This window comes from Mastomys coucha, unplaced genomic scaffold, assembly GCF_008632895.1.
Source record: "Mastomys coucha isolate ucsf_1 unplaced genomic scaffold, UCSF_Mcou_1 pScaffold22, whole genome shotgun sequence".
In the NCBI taxonomy this organism is placed as follows: Eukaryota; Metazoa; Chordata; class Mammalia; order Rodentia; family Muridae; genus Mastomys; species Mastomys coucha.
In genome coordinates, this window is record NW_022196905.1 from 52257714 (window position 1) to 52280033 (window position 22320).

Sequence of the window (22320 nt, forward strand, 5' to 3'; positions counted from 1 at the left end):
AAAAAAAAAAAAAAGAAGAAACAATGAATGCTCTGTTAATAAACAAGAGTGACCTCCATAGAAAAGTAATATTCTAGAAGCAGAAACAAAGATTGGATGCTATTAATACTTGTGGAAGCATGGGGTATGTAGAGGTGTTTTGCTTGCATCATCCAGAAACTGCTTATACAATTCAAAAGCTATTTAAAGTTTACTTTCCTTTGAAAAGAATCTTCATTTGCAGGGGCTAAGAATACTTCATCATGGCAGTGATTATTTCAATGTCCCCCCACTGGGACGTTAATTCTTAGAAGTATATTTCACCTTTACATCTTCAATTTTGTGGCCCGTATTTGTGCCCATCTGTTACCATGGCGTAATGCCTAGTCAAGGGTTGGTGGGACCCTTGGCAGCACTTACAGCAGCCTGAGGTGCCAGGTAATACTGAGCTTAAGAAAGGCATCTCTGCAGAAACTTCCTCCATGGCATCTGTGGATTTGGAAGTGAGTGGAGAAGTCTATCTTCTCTGACAGCCCTGCTTCATTGACTCCACATGTCTCTGTACATCTAATGACACCTGCTCAGCCTAGTGTGCCAAAAGATAGAATATACTTTAAATAAGAAGCTAACTTTTCAGAGTACGATCCTGTTTAGTACTCGGATACGCTGTCAGTGGTAAATTACTTCAGGAGTAATCACAGCCGACCCGGGGTGCTTGGGGTGGGGATTTCTTTGCACCACTTGTATTTTCCATACTGTGTGGAGAGTGTATGGAAAACTACCGTCTATAAATAAGTAATATGTTCCACCAACCATGACAAAACAAAGGAGAGAGCTTACTAGATGCGTAGTCCCATTTTGATAAACATACATACAGTAAGTGGTTACAGAATAAATTTGATATGTCATTCACAAAAGAAAGTACATTATGGAACCCCACATACTGATTATGGTTGTTTAATTTTGTATGATGTGTGTACATATTAAAAGTAAAAAAAAAAGTAGCAGTTTTAAAAGTCATATTAATGAAATTAAATGAACAATGTTAATAACATCAAATGTATACAGGCAAGAATAATGAGGCTATTTGAAACTTTAAATGCTGGCGCTTTTAGTTCTAAAAATACCACACTGTGATAGAGAGACTGGAGCACATATAAATGTCAGAGAAGTAGCAATGGCTCTTTTTAGACTATCATTTTCTTATGTTTATTTTCTTTACATTCAATTCAAAATATGATCTCTGTCTTCATAATTGGACAACTGTTAGTCTCACAACAATTTTTTTACATAAATCACTTATGGAGGAAATGAAAGACTCAATAATTTAAAATATAATTAAATAATTTGAATTATTTTTGAGTATTATTGCATCATTTCAAAACATTCAGAGATATATACTTACATATTTTATAAAAAGAAATAGGTAATCATCTATTTTTATATTATAGAGGAAAAAACTCATTGAAAATTAAGATCAAATAACGAAAAAAGACCTTACCTAATCATCATTGTTTATCTAGTTCGCTAAACACTCTTAAACTTTTTCCATGATTTTCCAAATTTTGTATGTTTTCTCCAGTTTCCTCTAATTTCCCAAGGTATCAATTTTAGAAAAGTTTCTTTCAAAATACTTAGAGCCAGAAATGTTCTCTTTTTATTCATGGGTGACACAGTTCCTCTGACACATAACCATATGCAAGATTATACATTTTATAACTGTGAAGATAAATGACATATTTCTTTTTGGAGATAGTGATAGATTACCACAATTCAACATTTAACTTTAAGCTATTCAGCTTTATTTTTAAAAGTACATTCTGAGAGACGTGGGAAATAATGATTTATTTACGGTAATGTATATTTTATCAATATAGACAGTAACATGAATAATTACACTAAAACTTTTGTAGCCTTATTGCTTTTCAATATAACCTTGCAATTAATTGCTATTTTACATATGCAATACATTAATTAATGTCAAACACCAAGTTGACTTATAATGTATTTTGAAATCCTTCCTGTGGCAAATAAGAACCAAGTTCTATTTTTAAATAACTAATTTTACATACATACAGTTTAAATTGTGTAGATTATTAATCTTGAAAATGATTTATTTTTTTACTACTTATGTGTTTTCTTCAAACACCTTGTTGTAATTCTGCCTAAAGACTCAACACAAAATTTTCACATATTTTTATTTGTGAAACAACATATTTTATATGTCATAATGTTAGTTAGGAGGAATTAAAACAATTGTATTTAATTATTTTGAAGAAAGTATTTTGATATAAATCAGCCATGTTAATTAAATGATTCTTTCTTATAAGATAAATTTTGGACAAATGCTTATTAACTGATACTTTTAGTTTCACACAGGCTGAACATTAATTTCTTCTAAAACTTCTCTACTCAATGAAAAGAATATAGAGCCAAGTATTCAATTCAGTGGACTCTTAGAAATATGTGACTTTAATTGATACTGTTCTTTCAAAGTCATGGTACATATCTACTAAAAGAATGAAAAACATATGTCCTGATATTGTATGCGCAGGTGGTTATACATATCACATTATAAGTTATCTAAGTTCCTACATTAAATAACCATTTACATAAGGGTCCTGCGAACCAGAAGAAATTCTAAAGATATAAACTTTGGTGTGCATTATCTTGTTTACTGTGACCTAGTTAGAGGTCATGATTTCATACACTTTTATGTTGGTGCTGAGAATATGACTATGGTAACTCATTTATATTTGGCTCCAAATGATCTTCATTTCTGGTATTGATGATGGAGTTTGGCACAATACTCCATATTTTAAACTTTAACTTGGTGGGAATGTGTTTTATGATTAAAGACCATAAGAAATAAAATAATCTGCTATCTTCAAGTAGGAGAACTACAAAGCCAGTGATTTAGAATTATTCTTTTTTTTTTCTTTGTTTTGGTTTTTTCGAGACAGGGTGTCTCTGTGTAGCCCTGGCTGTCCTGGAACTCACTCTGTAGACCAGGCTGGCCTCAGACTCAGAAATCTGCTTGCCTCTACCTTCCAAGTGCTGGGATTAAAGGTGTATGCCACCACTGCCTTGCTGGCTTAAGCATCAGATATTCGCAGTGTTAGTTTAACCCTGAAGTTCTGAGCTTCTAGAAATGAGTATCTGAGGTGAGTAGAAGACATATTTCAGTTCAATTAACTAGCCATTATTCACTTTTTGTATGCAACAGAAAAAATAATGGTTTGCCCACATAATAAAAACAAACACACAAACAAACAAACACCATTTTTTTCCTTATCTACGAAATCACTCATCAATCACAGGCAAATTTCTTCTGGAAGAACCTTCACAAACATATCATAATTCTTTCCCAGCTCTCTGAATAGTAATTCAGTCAAGCTGACTTGTCAAACTTAACTACCACATGATATTTTTGCATTCATTTTATACTTTCAATTTTGAAAGGGAGCTTCATGATTTCTTACTGTCACTGAGAGTTAGTTCAACACATTATGCTGTAGCTGTGGGTGAGAGTAAAGGTTTTTCCATAAGAACCACCAGGTTGTTGTGGTCAGAATCATGAATGATGTCATAGAAAAGTATTTCTGACCTCATTATTATAAAGCAAGTTTTATTTAAATATGATCAGCGGTAAGGAGAGACATCGGTATTTTAAAACTTGTGGTATATCAATCATCTGTCTATATGTACACACATATCCTCTATCTCAAACTATTGATCATATATCTATCACATCTACTTATGGATAGAATTCATAAGATTTAAAGATTATATAAACTTCTTAAATTTCAATGACAAATACGAACTTTGTATAAAACATACCTATATCAACTAGGAAGGCTTGAGAGAGGGAAAATATTCTTTCTAGGGAAAATCATACTCACTGATTATGTAATACCAAACGATCAGCCCCCAAAAACATAAAAAATGATATACTGATTGAGAAAGTTTTATTTATTTATTTATGAATACATATTTATATACATATACATATACATATGAAAAAAAACTATAATAGAAAAGGAGCCATATATTTGAAAGAGAACAAGAGGGGATATATAGGATTGTGTGAATGGAGGAACTAGAAGGAGTAAGTACTATAATTATAATCTCAAAAGTAAAAATAAATAACTAAAAATAAATATGATCTGGCTCATTCACACTCCACTCAAATTTTCTTCCTGTGTAAATGAGATCACACAAAAGTTTATAGCTCACCTATATTGATGATAAGAGTACTGATCAAGTTAAAACAAAACAAACAAACAAACAAACAAAAATCTCTTGCATGATGCTTCCTGGTACAACAAAAGCTAGTTCCTGAGAGAAGGCACTTAGTCAGTTCTGTACAAGAAATAGAAGCAATTGAGTAAAGCTAATAGTGGAAAAAGTAATAACTTTCATATAAGATCAGACCAAATTGAAAACATACATACATACAAACAGGATTATACAGATTGAAAAGGTAACAAATATATGTGAGCGTGTGTATGTATCTACATACATGTTTGTAATAATAATTAGTGAAACTATGACCAAAAATTTGAAAGAGAACAGGAAGTGGTATATCATATATTTTGGAGGAAGGGAAGAGGAAAGCTGATACGTATAATATTTTAATCTTAAAAATATAAAATATTGCTTAACACTTGCCATGCATAGTTTTATTTGCTGTTTGTGGTTTGATTTGTTATTATTATTTTGTGTGCATTAGTGTTTGGCATGCATGTATATCTGTGTGAGGGTTTCGGATCACCTGAAACTGGAGTTACAGACAGTTATGAGCACGGTGTGAGTTCTGGGAATTAAACCCGGATTCTCTGGGAGAACAGTCAGTGCTCTTAACTGTTGAGTCATCTCTCCAGGCCTCTATGTATTGTTTTAACAGTACTATTTGAAATATCTTCAGAAGGGAACATTTTCACTATAGACCATTGCAACAACACATTTTATTGTTTTTTTTTCTTTCAATTGGTTTGAAATTCTGCCTGTTCATTATCAAGCAATAGAGGTTAGACCCTTTGTCAGGCCTCATCCTCTTCCCAGACCCCTTCATTTCCCCTGCCTTATTTGTTAAATTCAGTGTAGCACACTGATGTGCTCCTTCTGTTATTGTTGTTCACACATCTAATCCTGCAAACAGCATTCAGCAATTCATATTAGGCACTAAAGTGGAAGCTGAAAAGAACAGAGAATTAAGGTATAAATTGCTGAGCCAAAGCTTCTACTTTATCTAAAGAAAATTAAGATTCAAAAGCTGAAATTATAAAACAGGTAAATAATTTTCCTTTGTTTTTAAAGTTTATACCCACAGAAAATTAGTGCCAATGTGCTCAGTTGTCCTTTTTTTTCTGACAACTATAAATATAGACACTTACTTTATGAAGAGAAAAACAATCTGTAGATATAGTTCATTTGTAGATATAGATTATTAAAATTAAGAAAAGATTCCTTTAAAAGCCCAGTGAAGGAATTAGAGAAAAGACCAATGGAGCTGAGGGGTTTGTAACCCCTTAGGACGAACAACAACATGATCTAACTAGTACCCTCGGAGCTCCCAGGGTCTCAACTACCAACCAAGGACTGCACATAGAGGGGTCTGATTGTTCAAGCAGCATGTGTATGGTAGAGGATTGCAAAATCGATCATCAATAGAAGGAGAGGACCTCGGCCCTGTGAAGGTTCTGTGCCCCAGTGTAGGGGAATGCCAGGGCCAGAAAGTAGGAGAGGGCGGGGTGGCAGGCATGGGGAGGGGGGAGGCAACAGGGGTTTGTTTTTGTTTGTTTTTTTGTTTTTTGGAGGGGAAACTGGGAATGGAGAAATTCGCATGTAAATAAAGAAAATATCTAAAATAAAATAAAATAAATAAAAAAAAGCCCATGGTTAGGTTCATTCCAAGGTTAGAACTATAATTACAATTTTGTAATTGCATATTTAAAATTGCATTAATTAGATAGATTTTTTTTAAAATTTCAATTAATTTTCAGTTGTTTGTATTATTATTCTTTCAACACAAAACTTATATATATATACATATATGTATATATATATATATTGAATGTATATAACACAAATTAGAATAAATAACTAAGTTTGAGTATGTAGTTTAATTAGTTGTCTTAATCTTGCTGTTTTAGTTTGAGGGCTCAACTAAAAAATGTTGAACACATAAGTCTTTTAAAATGTCATTTTCCCTGGAGATTTGTAATTCCTGATGTGTAAGAACTGCCTGAGGACACATAGCAAGGTAAGCAACAGTGAAGTAAATGAAAGACATTAAATCTTCTAAATGGATTTTTACAACCTTTGCTTATGCTGTGGTAAAGCATTACTGTTGAGAAAGCTCTAATACTGTGAATTAATAAAATAAATATTCCCCTCATTATATCTTCAGAAGTATGAAGCGAATGCTATGCCAAGCCTTGAGGAACTAAATATATTATAGGCATGAAAAACGTTTCATTTCTGATGCTGCTTTCAAATGACAGCATAATATGTTATGGATCATTTGCTTTTTTCTTTTCTTTTTTTTTTTATGAAAATGCTGTTCAGCACCCAAAAAGGCATATGCTGCTAACGGCGTGTATTGCAGTCCTTTTTATGACAGCTGGCTACAAGAAAATGCCAGTCAAAACACAAAATGTCAAGCAGAAATTTTCCAATAAATGTATTAGTTTATTAAAAAAATTATCCATAAATATGCTTGGTTAAACTGCTTTCATTAATTCTAAACATCAATAATGAAAAGCCATAATATGAAGTCTAAGATGATAAAGGACATCTAGAAATGTTTAACCACAGTTTTTCCTTAACTTGTAAATGATCAGGCTTGCTATTTTTCCACAGTGCCCAGAAGTTTACATTTAAAAGGCTGAGGTTCTGATTCTTTGACCCTGGGACTCTGAGAAAATTCTATAAAACTAACAACATTAACATCTGAGCAGTATTGTTTTATATTTCAGAGACATCTATAATTCAATTAAAACAACTTCCATCAAGTTTTTTCAAACTAAAATTTATTTACTTTTATTTTTGCTGAATTGTTTGATTTTATTAAGCTAACTTTCCCTTTTGAATGCATAAACTTGTTTGTGTTAATTTATGAAGATTCATGACTTTGGGAGGATTTTGTAATTTATTATAGCTAAGGCAGAAGTAAATTCCACCTGATAAGAAAATTGCAATGTTTTACTTCTATGTCAGCATTTTTTTCTAGCTCATTTTATTAAGAACAGCAGAGTTAAAAAGAGAAACACTCATGTGGGCCAGGAAATAATAATATTGCATAAACTAAACAAGAAAGTCCAATTTTTCATCTCCAACTTCAGTGGCTGTGAAATATTCTTAGATAGTTCAAATACCTTTGCAAAGATATACATTCAGAATAATATTTCTCAATTTGCAGATACATACAAAAAGAACAATAACTATATAATCTATAGAATATATCATTTAATCTAATATATGGAGGTAGTATCAAAAGTAAGATTTTTAATATAGATGAGATCTATATAGAGGTTCTTAAAAATATAGTTATTTTATTAAATATAATACAGAAATTACAATAGCAAAACTAATAGTCCTCTAAAAAATATGACCAAGTAACAGAAAATTGCATTGGATAAAACTGTGGAAACAGCTCTGTGATGAGAATAATTAACCAAGATGGTTTAACCTCCAGAAACACTGTCTCATTCATACCATGCTGCTTTCCTGCAGTAGCATGGCTCCCAAGGACATAGACAATCTCTGGATACCTTAATTTTGAATTAATTTGCTGTGGTTTCTGCCATATGGTATTAGCCAATACAACATATTACAAGAATTTTATTATTTAAGTAAATGGAAAATAAACTTTACTGTTTAAGACAAAATGCTGTCAGAAAGCAAAGATTGATTGAGAGAGGAATGGAGATGTGTTTGCGATTCATTGCAGATTAGTTTTTGTTTCTAGTTAATTTGCTGTAACACTGTAGTATTCGTCTCTCACTGAATTAACCTCCTTGATTAGCCAAACTCCAAGAAAAGAGCCAGAGAAATATACGATGTGTTTAATTTTTATGGAACAGAAATGTCTAAATTAATACAATCAATTTTACAATAGGAAAGTTATATGAATAAGAAATAGTTCTCAGTTTTCCTTCAGCTATATAGGAGCTGTAAATATTTCATAGCTAATTGAAGTGCTTTTTCAAATTATAAAAGTGAATGTCATAAAATGTGGAATAAAATACATTATTTTATTATAAATGCATGACAATGATAATAAATAAACATGAGTTGAATATTTATTTAAGACATAAATCCTAAATGTTTATTTTATAGAGTACAATAAAACAACTAACAAATGGGGCATTATTTTATTTATCTAAATAGGATCACAAATGCATATGACATTACAATGATTGGTGTTAGACAATGAATTCCGAGTCACAGAAATTACTGCTATAAATAATATTCTTGATGGAGGGCAAACCAATGTGCATTTAAAGCAGGTGAAATCACCTGATTTTCTGGTTTTAATAATTGTTGCAAATGCTTTGGGTAGTTTCAAGTATATGTTGAGTTGAAATGAATGGTGATGTATATGGTTGTACTCTGTACAGACAATACTTGCTATGTGCATCCAGCAGAAACAGAAAATTATTACTCTTCACCAGATCATTCCACCCTTGTTTTTTCCCCTAATGGCCCCTTGTCCTATCTTTTATCTATTATTTTCCTGTCTCTCCTCTATGATCTTCCATGTTCCTGAAGCTTTTAATACATTAATTAATATAAAACTGAAAAATTTGAAAAATTGAATATGTGTTTTTCTTTTAAACAGAGTTATTTCATCCTACATTTGATAATGATCGTATCTTTGTTTATTTTCATTTCAATATAACTTATTTGATGATAAATTTGTATAAAATATTCACAGAGAACTGGGCCCATCTGTCCTTTTCTCCAACATATCCTTCTCTCTGTGTAGGAATATGCATTTTTGATTAGCTTTTGGAACCATTTTCAATATAGTTGGGATAAGTTCTTCATGAGGCTTTTGTATAGGGTACTTATGTGACATATCTTTTTAATGGTATTATCTCTCTTCTTCCATCCTCTCTCTCTCATACATACACACAAAGAACAATAGCAAATTATATATAAATTAATGTTAAGAGGACTTTTGTGTCAACATACCCAGTCTTCTTCTTAGAAATTTTCCATCTATACATTAATTTTAGTTATATCTTATCATTCTTATCCTTTTCTCAGAAGCAAAAGACAAGATATGAATTTCTGTATCATAGAATAACTAAGCTGAAAGAAATATTATAATTTATTGTTAGATAACATCACATAAATAGAAAAGTCAGTATTTCTCTGTGTGCGAATATTGTTCTAACTTCCATGCTGGGTTCTTGATTCACTCTTCTCATATCCCTGAAGAATGTCAACAATGGTGATCATTATGGTGACACTCTATTTAGGTGTAATCTCTCAGAATGCATTGCTGCTGTACAGTTGTTTATTTCTACATTTTAAAAAGTCAGTGCAAAGTCATTTAGAGACTCTATGCACTACTATCTTTACCAATACTCTACACTCAGCTGAGCTTTTACTCTTCTTGAGTCCTAACTTCCACAATGTTATTAGACTATAATTATGAAGTTCTCAAACATTCACATCCATTTTACCTTGTGGTTTCCTGACCTTGTTCCTTTTGTTCTTCACCATTGTCTCCATGTTTAATCACTTGTATTTTTTTCCAGGCCAATGTTCATATATCCTTTATGGTATTTTTGGCCAAACACACTCCCTTTATAGTATATAGCACATAATAGGATCTAATAATTAGAACAATTTGACTAAATAAGGAAGCAAAATATGTTACTATTTATTGAGTATATTCTATGTTCCAGTTCCTATAGTGATGTGTCCTGAAGTATGGGACAATTGACTTTTATCCTTAATGTCTGTAGAATTTAGAATATGTGCTGTAGAAACAATGAATGTGAAGGTGACAAGAGACACAAGATACTATAAACAGCATAACTTAAATATGAGAGATAATTACATTAGTAACATTGAATAATATGCTTAAAATATAACCGACAGAGATACCTACTTAAACACGTGCTCCACTATGTTCATAGCAGCCTTATTTGAAATACCCAGAAGCTTGAAGCAACCCTATCAGCTGTGTATGCTGCCTGGATGGTGGTCCAGTGCTTAAAAGTTCTAGGGGGTCCACATTAACTGAAACTGCTGGTCCTTAGATGGAACTAAAAAAATATCATCTTGAGTGAGGTAACTCAGATCCAAAAGGATATGCATGGTATGTATTCATTCATTAAGTGGATCTTAGTCAAAAAGTACAGAATACCTAGGATACAACCTACAGACAGAAAGAAGTATAACAAGCAGAAATGCCGAAGTGAGGAGGGGAGGCTTCAATCCCACATAGAAGGTGGAAGGAAATAATCATGGGAGGTGGAGGAAGGAGTCCTTGGTTGGAGAGCAGGAGATAGAAAGGGAGCATAATCAGTTATGTGGTAATGGTCAGGAAAGAAGCCCAAAGTGCCAAGACAATGAATGGAAATAAGAAGCCTTGGGGCATGGGAGGTGAGGGGACCTTCTAGAGCATACCAGAGACCTGGGAGGTGATACATTCTCCTGACTCATTGGGTGTATCCTTAGCCAAAAGGCCCAATTTTGGGGAGAGTTCACCTCCAGTAAATAGACAAGACCTCAAGGAGAGAGACAAAGTAACTAGCCCACAGTCAAAATTAGTGATCCAGAATTGTTCCTGTATAAAAGAACTATACAGATGAAAATGGGAAGAGAATGAAGGAAAGGCTGTCCAATGACTGGGATCCATCTCATGGGGGACACCAAGGCCTGACACTACTATGCTTGGATGTGCTTATAGATGGGAGCCTGGCATGGCTGTCTTCTGGAGGCCCTACCAGCAGCTGACTGAGAAAGAAGATACTTATACCCAACCATTAGACTGAAGTCAGGGACCACTGTGGTTGAATCAGAGAAAGGATTAAAGAAGCTGAAAGGGAAAGAGACTCCATAGGAAGACCAGCAGTCTCAACAAACTCAGACCTCAGGGATCTCCCAGAGACAGAGCCAACAACCAGGAGCATACATGAGCTGGTCTGAGGCTCATGGCACATACATAGCAGAGGTCTATGATCTGGCCTCAGAGGGAGAAGATATGATTAATCATAGAGAGCCTTGAGGCCCCAGGGAAGGGGTAGGCCTGGTATGGGGAGAGCACCCACTTGGAAGCAAGGTGGAGGGTGAATGGGATAAGGAACTATGGGAGGAGGGATGTGGCAATGACTGGAATGTAAATAAATAAAATAATTTAAATTTTAATATATATATATATGTGTGTATATATACACACATACATATATATGTTTTTTCGAGACAGGGTTTCTCTGTATAGCCCTGGCTGTCCTAGAACTCACTCTGTAGACCAGGCTGGCTTTGAACTCAGAAATCCACCTGCCTCTGCCTCCCAATTTTAAAAATATATTATTGATATAATAAATTCTAAGAAATGCCTTAAGTGTCCTGAGTTATATAATACTTCTCTTCAAACAAAAGTTTTTCTTGGATAAACTTTAATTTTTGAAATTGTATTAAACTAGGAAGCACACACCTTTTTAATGCAATATATGAAATTCCAGGCTTCTATGAGCAATAATGAAGCTGGTCATCCAGTACCTAGAGGAGTGCCCTGAAAATAAAATTTAATTCAGATTCTTTCCAGTTAGATAGACTTCAATTTACATCATACATTATTGCGATTATTGCTGAAACTTGCTTCCTTATTTTATTACTCCTGAAATTTCTAAGAGGGGAGTTTATTCTCTTCACTGAATATGTTTTTAAAAATCATAAATATGTTGTTCTATTCATGTTTATTAAGGTTTATTTAAAAATAATGAATAAAATTAGTGATAATTCTTGCTCAAAGAACACTTAGTTGTCTAAAATTAATATTAAGAAACCCACATTTTCGTTCTAGTATAATAAGAGTCATCTTTTTCCTATGATTGTGTTAAACAAAACTCCACTGAAGCAGAGGCAGAAAGGTGCTACCCAGTGGATGAAGCAGCAGAGGAGTTTTGGAGGATGCTTGAGGACCTTTTAGTCAATATGATTAGTAGTCTCTCTGCTGCTTTGATTCTTACGGAGAAAAGCCCTCAAGTACAGGAAAATCTGAAGGATAGAGCCATCATGGCTTTTACAGGATCTTTTTTGTATCCAATACAAAAAAGGGGGTCTTTCTTTTCACCTGATTGGTTTTTTCTTTTTTTTCTTTTTCTTTTTTTGGATTTACATCCTAAAGACTAAGAAATATTTTACATTTTTTCCTAAATTAAATGTTCAAAAAAATGTCAATCATAAGCCCGTAGTCCAAAAGAAATTGAACTTTAATTAAGTCAAATTAAAAGTAGTATGAAGATCATAAAGCTGAATTGGTTATTTATACATGCTGATTACAAGGAAAAAGTGAGAAAACAGAGAGTATTAAAAGTCATATTATTCACTCTATTTTAATGTCATATTAAAATGAGTACAGTCAAGATTTAGTTTTAGTTTTTCTTCATGAAGTAGTTTATTTTTAAAGTATACCATCCGATACACACACACACACACACACACACACACACACACACACAGACACACACACATACATACACACACATACAGAGAGAGAGAGAGAGAGAGACAGAGAGACAGAGAGACAGAGAGACAGGGAGAGAGAGAGAGACCTATTATGTAGCCTAATGTGGCTTTGAGTTCTCAGCAATCATCTTGTATCTGCCTTTTTGGTTCAAGGATTTCAGGGACGAATCAACATGCCAGCACAAGTAGTTTTCTTAAATAGCAATAATAAAAATAGGAAAATAATCATAAAATATTAACAGTATATTAAGGAAAACCCAATAAGCATAATAGATATTTTAAAAATATAATAGTTTTAAATATTCTGCCATTAGTTTATATATATGTATATATAAACTATATATATATATGTATATATATATATATATATATATATACACACACACACATATATGTATATGACCTATTGAATAAAAATAGTAGAATAGATACCAAAAGAGACATCAGATATAAGGAATGGAACACTGGAAATTGGGGTATATTTTTATATAAGTTTGGTATCAGGTAAAGAAAATACAAAGTTAGGTAAACTGTGCAGTTCACCACTGTGCTGTTATATCAAAGGCTTCTCTTCCATAAAATCTATCTAAAGATGTATTTTAAAAATGTACTAAAGTTAGGTAAATGATTGAGGTAGAGCATATTGCAGTAGGCTGGAACATCATTAAGGTAATTTCTACTGTTTATTTTCATATTGGAAGATGCAAACTATCTAATTGTTTCACCGTGTCTTACAGAGTTATCATTTTGGGAATGGATATTGTTGAACATTATTTTGTTTTATCAAAATTCAAGTATAACAGACTGGTCTGAGGATGACCTTGCCTGGCCTCAAAAGGAAAGAATGCACCTAATCCTGTAGAAACTTGAGTCCCCAGGGAAGGGGGATAGGGACAGTACCCTCACAGACACAATGGAAAGGAGGGATCAGATGAAGAACTGTGAGAAGGGTAACTGGGAGGGGACAACACCTGGAATTTAAATAAATAAAATAATCAATTGAAATAAAGGAAAAATGCTAGTACAATGGATTTACTATGTTTATGATATTTATTTTCAAATAAAAATGTAAATCTTCTATATAATATTTAGCCATGCATTGTGACGGAACTGTGAAGTGATGTGGTCAGTGCTTACACAGTTTCATGTAAGACTTCACAATGCAGTATGGTATTTTCCTCTGAACTTCAAAGTTCCCTCCAAATGGAAGCATTTCATCCAAAGTGGAAAGGTAGACATGTAAAATAAAGAGAAAACCACATGAACAGGAGAACAGAAGGCTAGAATATCCTGAGGCTCCTTATCAGATATATATGTGTGTATACACACATACACCGCCCCCCCCCCATGTATATATAAAATGTCAAGGCTCTGACCAGCCTATGATATTCAGATTGTGGGATTGTGGGATTGTGTTTACCCTCTTGAGACTGCTCCAAGTTTGCTGCTTTCCGGACACATCACCATGTTGTAATGGATTTCCTGTGACTGATTCAACTGCTTTTGAGCTATCTTGGCTCTTTTTCAGTAACCTCTCAGTGTCCTTCAATTAGAACCACTGGCTCAAAAATTAAACACTGGTGCAATCATACTCTGGGATGCAGCAGGTCCCCTTTCTTGGGACAGGAGAAATATGTGTAGTGAGTCTGCCCAGGAACAATTGTCACACAAGAGTTGTCTCTGATCCTATATTTGTATAGAGTAGTAATTTTAAGTTTAAATAAAATGACAATAGAAAAAGAAAACGATAAGTAAAGTGGAGGCTATGATCATATACAGGAAACAAGTTTGTTTGTTGAAATTAAATTACAGAGTTTTTAATGACGATGAAATTATTAATTTAAATGAAAAGGTTCTACCCTTTTCCTTTATATAATGACTGAACCTAGGCATTGGTTTATATATTTTTGCCATGAAAGTGTAAAATGGAGTAAGAACTTTACTAAGGACTGTGGATAATCTTTGGGAATTACTACACTTAATGAAGAAAAATCCTGAAACTATAGTTGAAAGGCATAAAATCACATGTATGCTATTTCTTTTTATGGGATTCCTAAATTTTATTTGTAAGCAAGATAGGTGTCATTTCATGGTGTTTCAGAAAAAATATGGAATTTTTAGTTAAATAATTTTAAATGGCATTGAAACTATTAGTTAAAAGCTATATTTCAGTTCATATGATAAAATAATGAAAATGTAGATTATTAAATTTTAAATTCATGAGGAGTGTAATTTACTACAATTGTGCCATGAATGTTTTAGTAGCTGTGGTTTTCCTCAGTAATTCTCTTGCTTATTAATTTAAATATTCAGATTTGGAATTTCTTGTTCCCAAAGAAAATCCAGTTGTTTTATAAGAAGAAAAGAGAAATTCTAGCTGTACAACTAATTTTTACATGTCCTTGAAACACTACAGTTGGCAAAAATCACCACCCAAGTGTAAAATAAGCTAAGCTTCCAATTAAAATGTTACAAGTTGGTACTAAATCTAACCAACAATCTCAAATCTTCAGTAACACAAAAGTTGTCAGTGTTTTTTTTAAAGGTGGCAGACAATGCCTCAATAGAAAGGGAGAATTTTAAAAGTATCTACTCTGAGATCAAAAGAATTCAAGAATAGAACAATGAGGAAGTTAAGAGAGCAGAAAAAATATATATTCTTAGCAAACTCCATTTATTTTCTGATGAGTCAAAGAATAAAGATCTTAGGTTTATTTAAAATTAAGATGACTACAAAAGGCAATAATGTATATTTCACTTTTATTAAAAAGAATAAGACAAAACAGTTTTAGTTAAGATTTAGAAAATTCATTTTGTTCATGGAAATAATACTTTTTCATAGACCTAAACTCAAAATTCCTGTATTGTTTCTAGTTTTCATTGTTTTTTTTTCATTTTATCACAATATATCTTTTGAAAGGAATATGACATTTATCTTCTTATGTAGATATTAGCCATTCCATTTAAATATTGCCAATAGAATATATTGTCTCATTTCTTTGCATTGCCAATAACCAACTGGAATTTAAAATGTTCCCTTAGTATTCTGTTAGTTTTAATTCCAGAATGTTTATCATGATAATGATATATTAAACTTCTATAAAGTCTGTCTTTTTTTTATTCTCTACCTACATTTCTTCCCAACCGCATTTTACCCTATCACCACTCTTCTCAGTCTCCATCGGAAATCTAAATATAACAATGTCTCTAGGATTTAGAATAATGTCTGCTTAAAATAAATACTTATGAAACAGTAATATCCAAGTTCATCTTCTTTTGCATGAACCTTCAAAACAATTGTGTTGGCCAACTCAATATCAAGAGTAAATATAATGGACACAATTCAAAGTCTGACATGATTAGTTGGAGGTAAAAAGAAGGTTACAAGCTACCTTCAATTTTTACCTTCGAGGGAGCATTGTTTTCCAGGAAGTAATACAACCTGTTACATTTTTTTCTCTCTCCACATAATGAAGAATTATCACAGAGAATGGAATATCCATATGATCATAGATTTTTGTGTAACTGAAAATGCTGTGGTTTAGATATAAAATGTATTTGGCAGTACTTGTAACATCACTAAAGGACACTAATAATAGGTTGTTCCAAGAAAAGCATATTTATAGACATGTGCATCTCCTGTTTATAAAAATGTAACAATTTCATTTTCCTCTATTACTAGTTTTAAAGTGTATAGAGTTCTTTACAAATGAATAAATAATGTAACATGTAAATTACATGTGATACACTATATCTATCCAATAAAAGAAATAAAAATTAAAAGAACAAAAGTAAAATAAAAAACAGTACTGCAGAATTGTTGTCAGCAGTTAAGTACAAAATCATTTACCACTATCTGTACTTTGGATTTGACTTTGTAAGACTCTGTCGAGCCTTAGCTTACTGGGGGACCCCTGAGTGAACCACGAGAAGCCAGAATCAATGCAAAAAGCAAGAGGAATTTATTGTTCCAGTGCACTGGGGTTCCAGACCCGAAGGAGAGGTGGCACCCCCAGCTGCCAGTTCATTGAGTTTTTATGTGGTTTCCAGGGGTGAAATCATAGCATCAGTAACTAGGAACAATATGATTGGTGGAACAGTGCACCCTTTAAACTGATTGGTCTTTAGGGAATGAGGCAGTAGGGGCTTCTCAGCCTCTCCCTTCAGGCCTACGTGCTCTCTGACCTGGCTCTTCCAGGAGGGGAAGGGTCCAGTGGAATTTTGGAAAATTCCAAAGTTCTGAGCAGACCTCTTCAGCTTTAGTTGTTTTCTTTTAGATTTCCTTTACTTTGCCTACTGGTGAACATTGCTTGTTTCTGCACTACTGTTGAGACCTCATTGAAGATAACTGTCATTCTCTCATATACATCCTTTACTCTTCAAACAGAATAAAGCAAGTAGGGGTTTAGTCTCTCATCTGAGCCAGGTGACTAATCATACTTACTGAAGCTGCTATTTCCTATTGTCTGCTACAATTAATTCACACTATTATGTCTATGTACAAATTATATGCAGTGCTACAGAAGTCAAAATATTATTGCCTTTAAAAATGATGAATGAATGATAATGTCTCTGTTATTGGCAGAATATTATCTGACTTAATGTTCACATTATATTGTTTATGACCCATTAATATTTCTGAGTTGTCAAGGGAAAATACGAAAATTCAATTAAGATTGATTATCTAAAAATCTTCTTTAAAGGATTTTTTTCTTGTGTTTCTTGGGTAGATGTAGTGTGATCACTGACTATATATAGTAGAGAGTGTTATGATTATAGGGATAATGATCACAGATGTTTATGTGCTAAAACCACAGTCCTCAGCCGATGGTGTTATTGAGAGTAATGGACACTGAGTGTATTATGAGCTAGTCAGAGGTGGTGATCACTACAGTTGAGTCTAGAAGAGTCTATCTTATGGTGCTTCTTATGCCTTTCTCTCTCTGCTCACTGGTTCCAGGATGTGAAGAGATTTCTATCACTGATGCTTTGTCTTGCGGCAGCCTCAGAGGATTGCAGGCAGCTGGCTATGTACTGTAAATACAAAGAAACACGATGCACAATAAATCTTTCCTTTCTTAATCTACTTTCTCTGATATTGTGGTATACCATTGAAAGGATGACTAATTTAAGAAGACAGAACAGCATAATCAGAAAGAACAGACTGACCAGCAGGAACAAGGCCTACGAAGAACAACAATGCAATGGATCTGGACTCTGAAGATAGAGTAAAAAGCCCCACACTGAGACCTGTGCATGTCTTGCAGATTACAGAGAGAAGGTACGCATTCTCATCAGGAGATTCCAGAGAAAAATAAATAAAGTTCTGTCAGTACTACGATTTTATGATTTGTAACATTTGAAACTATTTTTCATATGATGATTTAAGCTATCAGCTTTGTGATAATTTGTAACAACAGTAATGTATTAAAAGCTCCTCATTATTGGTATATTGTGTTTGACTAAATACATAAGTAATGATGTGTAAAACCTGATGAATCTTTGTTATCCTTATGGATGAGAGTGTTCTGATAAAGCTTGAGCAAGAATTTTTCTTTTATAATTCTGTGTTCAACTCATGGTAGAAAGAGGAGAAAGAGCTATCTCTACTAAAATAATAGAAATGGTAATATGAAAATGAGAACATATATATACATATATATATATATATATACACATATATGTGTGTGTATGTGTGTGTGTGTGTGTATTACACCATAAATTAAGATAATTAACCCAGTTGGAATAGCACCAATTGGAATAGCACTAAAGATAGGAATCTATGATAATGAGGTAGAACTATAACAAGAGTCAAAAAGGTAATCATAATTGTATTAAGATTTGTAGGCTTTGTACAAGATTTGACCTTGTATTGTTTTATTTTAGAGTTTACCTTTCTCTTGTATTCATGTGTGTGTGTGTGTGTGTGTGTGTGTGTGTGTGTGTGTGTGTGTATGCACATGCACAAGAGAGAGAGAGTAGGAGGGAGGGTCTTGTGAATATATGACGATCAGATAATCATTATGAGTGTCAGTTACTGACTTTCATCCTGTTTAAGATAGGGATTTTTGCTTGTTACTATATACAGTAGACTATTTAGCCAGAGAACACCCATGGATTCTTGAGTCTCTACCTCCTGTGATTACAGATGAATGTTACCATATTAAGTTTTGTATATGATCTCTGGATTCAAGCCTAAATCATTACTTTGTGTTGAAAGACCTTTCCCACAGAGCAACCTCCTTAGTTCTCATTCTAATGCATAGTAAGTATATACAGTTAAAGTTAGTAGAACTTTTGACTACATCACAGCAAAGATACTGGTACTTCAAGATGCAGGTGTCAGTAAAGGTATGAAAGGAAGAACAAAGGGTAAGAAGAATTTGGTAACAGAATGGAATGTACTATGAAGAGAAGGACAAGTGCTTTGCAACCTAACCCACAGGTTATTAATTAGAGCAATGTTGAGAGTGTACCCTGCTTTTACATACAACAATAGCAAAACATTAGACCAAAATCAAGATTTATAATAAACAAGCTAAGTAAGCCAAACCATTTGAATATTTTAGATTAGGTGAGTGACAAGGGTTTTTTTTTTCTTAGGTGCATAATGCATCAGAGAATGTAGAAATCTGTATAGGCTATAAGTGTATAAGAAGCAGAAAAGAAGAGAAAACACAGGTCTCAACATTATAAATTAAAAACAGTACTAAATACACTACAGATATTTTGTGTAAAAATATGAAGTTTCACCCCCTGAGTGATGTGAGTGAATTAGTAAGCTTTACCATAGGAGTAAAGGACAAAAATCACATTTTGACTGCACTATGCACAATGGGTTTACAGAAACTATGGAAGCCAGGAGACCAGTTGTCAGTGTCAGAGACTGACAGATCTAATACCTGTTATAAGAATCACAGTGGGACTCTTAGTCTGAGACACACAAGAATAGAATAATTTTCTAACGGTGAAAAACCCAATTTTGGACCTAGAAAATTTGAGAAACATATTGGATATGGGTTTGAGATATCTAGTGGATTTTAGGAAACAAACCTGAACTGCCAAAATGGTCACCAGGCTGGAAAGCTATATGAGAATTGACTATCAGACTATAGATTTTTTTCTTTGAAACAGACACCGCTATGTGGTCCTTGGTAGCCTGAAATAGAAAGGAATACCCAAGTCAGTGAGCACATATTAAGCAGAGGTAAGAATCAAGAGCTTCAAGAGCTATATCCAGTGGCTACTCATCATTTGATAATTGGAGAAATAACAAGAAAATAGCAAAGGGAATAAGAGAAAGTAGCCAGATGTGATTGAGTTTGAAATAGAGTCCTGATCATAAGAACCTCTGTAGATTGCTTCCTGAATGAGAATCAAATGTATTGATCACTGAATGCATCTTCCTCAACACTCCACAAGCATCAGTAGAATGTAAAGCCACTTCATTACCGTGCATCAGGAAGTTGAGAATTTTTTGTTCTCGTGGATTTCAGCACCTATTCCCAGATATTCTAGACAGAATTAGGGTACATCTTTTCATTTTCTGTCTTTTCTTGAATTCTGTGGTAAAATTAGTCTATCACATATGCCCTGCTTCTGAAAAACCTCTTCATCCATCACACAATTAGTTAAGAAAGCAATTGTTGAATTGATCAAGGTATCTGCTTGAATCTCCATTGCATATTGCATTAATATTTTAATCAAATTTCCATTTTGATTTCTATCACCACTTCACAACAGATTATTACAGATCAAAAGGATGATCCTATTCATTCATATGCAGCTGAAACACCTAGAGCAGCAGCTATTGATGAATACTTTTCACAATGCCTGTCTTTCAGCTGGTCTCTTTTAAGGAATACTTTCCTTTGCCCTAGAAAATTTTATTGTGCTTCCTCTACTCAGTAGGCCTCATTGTTTCCAAGATAGATATAATTCTTATTTGGCTTTAAAGAGGATTTCTCACCAGATAGTTTACTCTTTTCTTTATTTATCACTTTAGTTTACTCTTCTAGTTTTATTGCTTAACATTTATTTACATTATGCAAAAAACATGGAACGCTCTTATATAGTTCACAAAATGCAGTATGCTATTCAATCTGCATGATAGTAATATAAAATTTCAACATTTTCAGAGTGCTCTTTTCTTCATATTCCTTTTATAGTATTTATTCAAATATTAATGTGTTGAGGCTTTGTTATTGACTGTCTACTGCAATGCTAAGTGCAGGGTCACAAAACCTTGAATCTGCATGTAGCCCCAGTTTCCCTGCACCAAAGTTGATTTTCTGACTGGTGAATAAAGATGCCAATAGCCCATAGCTGTGCAAATGAGACATAGGTTTGGGGTTTAGATTTCCTGAGCTTCACAGAAGAAGAGGACCACAAGGAAAGAAAGAACAGGAGGGAAGGAAGGAGAAACTGCTATGGTTTAGGTGAGCCATAAAAACATGACCCTGAGAGTTGGTCAGTTGGAGTTAAGAGTAGCCTAGTTGAAACATAGTAAGTCGTAAGTGATAACTCAGGTTTATTGATAGGAAAGTGGACTCTAACAGCAAGGAGTGAGAAAAGCAGTGCCCAGCTCTTGTATTGTTTAAGGCTTCCTGTAAATATAAAGGCAGTGAGTGTGTTTTTTAACTGGGAACTCAATAATCAAAGGCAGAGTAGAAACTCTGGGCTGGAATTCAAATAATGCTAACCACATTAATGAGCTTAAAGTGTCCACTGAAAAACACGTAAAGTTCTCTTCTCTCCTAATCTTCTAAATGCATACTGGAACATTAACTGTGGTTATTGAAATATATCTTTGCAGCAACTTTTACAATTTGACTTCATTTAGCAAATGGAGGATGTTATGTGCCTCAAGGTCTGTAGCTTAAATAATGGTTTTAGGGGATAGAGCTCCAATTCGAACACATGTTCAAGTCAGGGTCTGATTCTTAGAATGACACGAAAGAACACTGTAGGGTCACTCATAGGTCTACAATGAAAGTTTGAACAAGGGAGAAAATGAAAGAAAGGGAATCTGTGCAGGAATTGATAAGAAAACATTCTGTGTGTTGTCCAGGCATAGGTAACACTTTAGGCCTGGAATCCAACAGTAAAAAGCTGAGACAGGATCGTGAGTTGAGAGACATCCAGAGCTACAAAAAAATGTGTGAGAAAACCTCTCTCTCTTTCTCTCTCTCTCTCTCTCTCTCTCTCTCTCTCTCTCTCTCTCTCTCTTCCTCCTTCTCTCTCTCCCCCACCCCTGCCCCTCTCCCTGCTCCCCTCTCTCTCCCCATGTGTGTGTATGTATGTGTCTCTGTGTGTGTTGGGCACTCTTCTGTATCTAGAGATTCTTCCATCTGAAATATGAATTTCATGTTATTTACTTCCTTTAGAATTAAATATTGAATATTCAAGTTGATAAAAAATCTTGTTACTTCTTTTAAAATAGATGAGCTGTAAATATCATGTGTGACACAGGAGAGAGAGTGTGTGCGAATTTATGTCTATTTGCATCACAGTATTATCATTTTCTTTAATCAACAACCTACCTGCTTTCAAGGGAGTATGGTAGCATTCAATCAGAATAAATACACTCCAGAGTGCAGTGTTTCAACTAGGTTTACTACCAAAGCT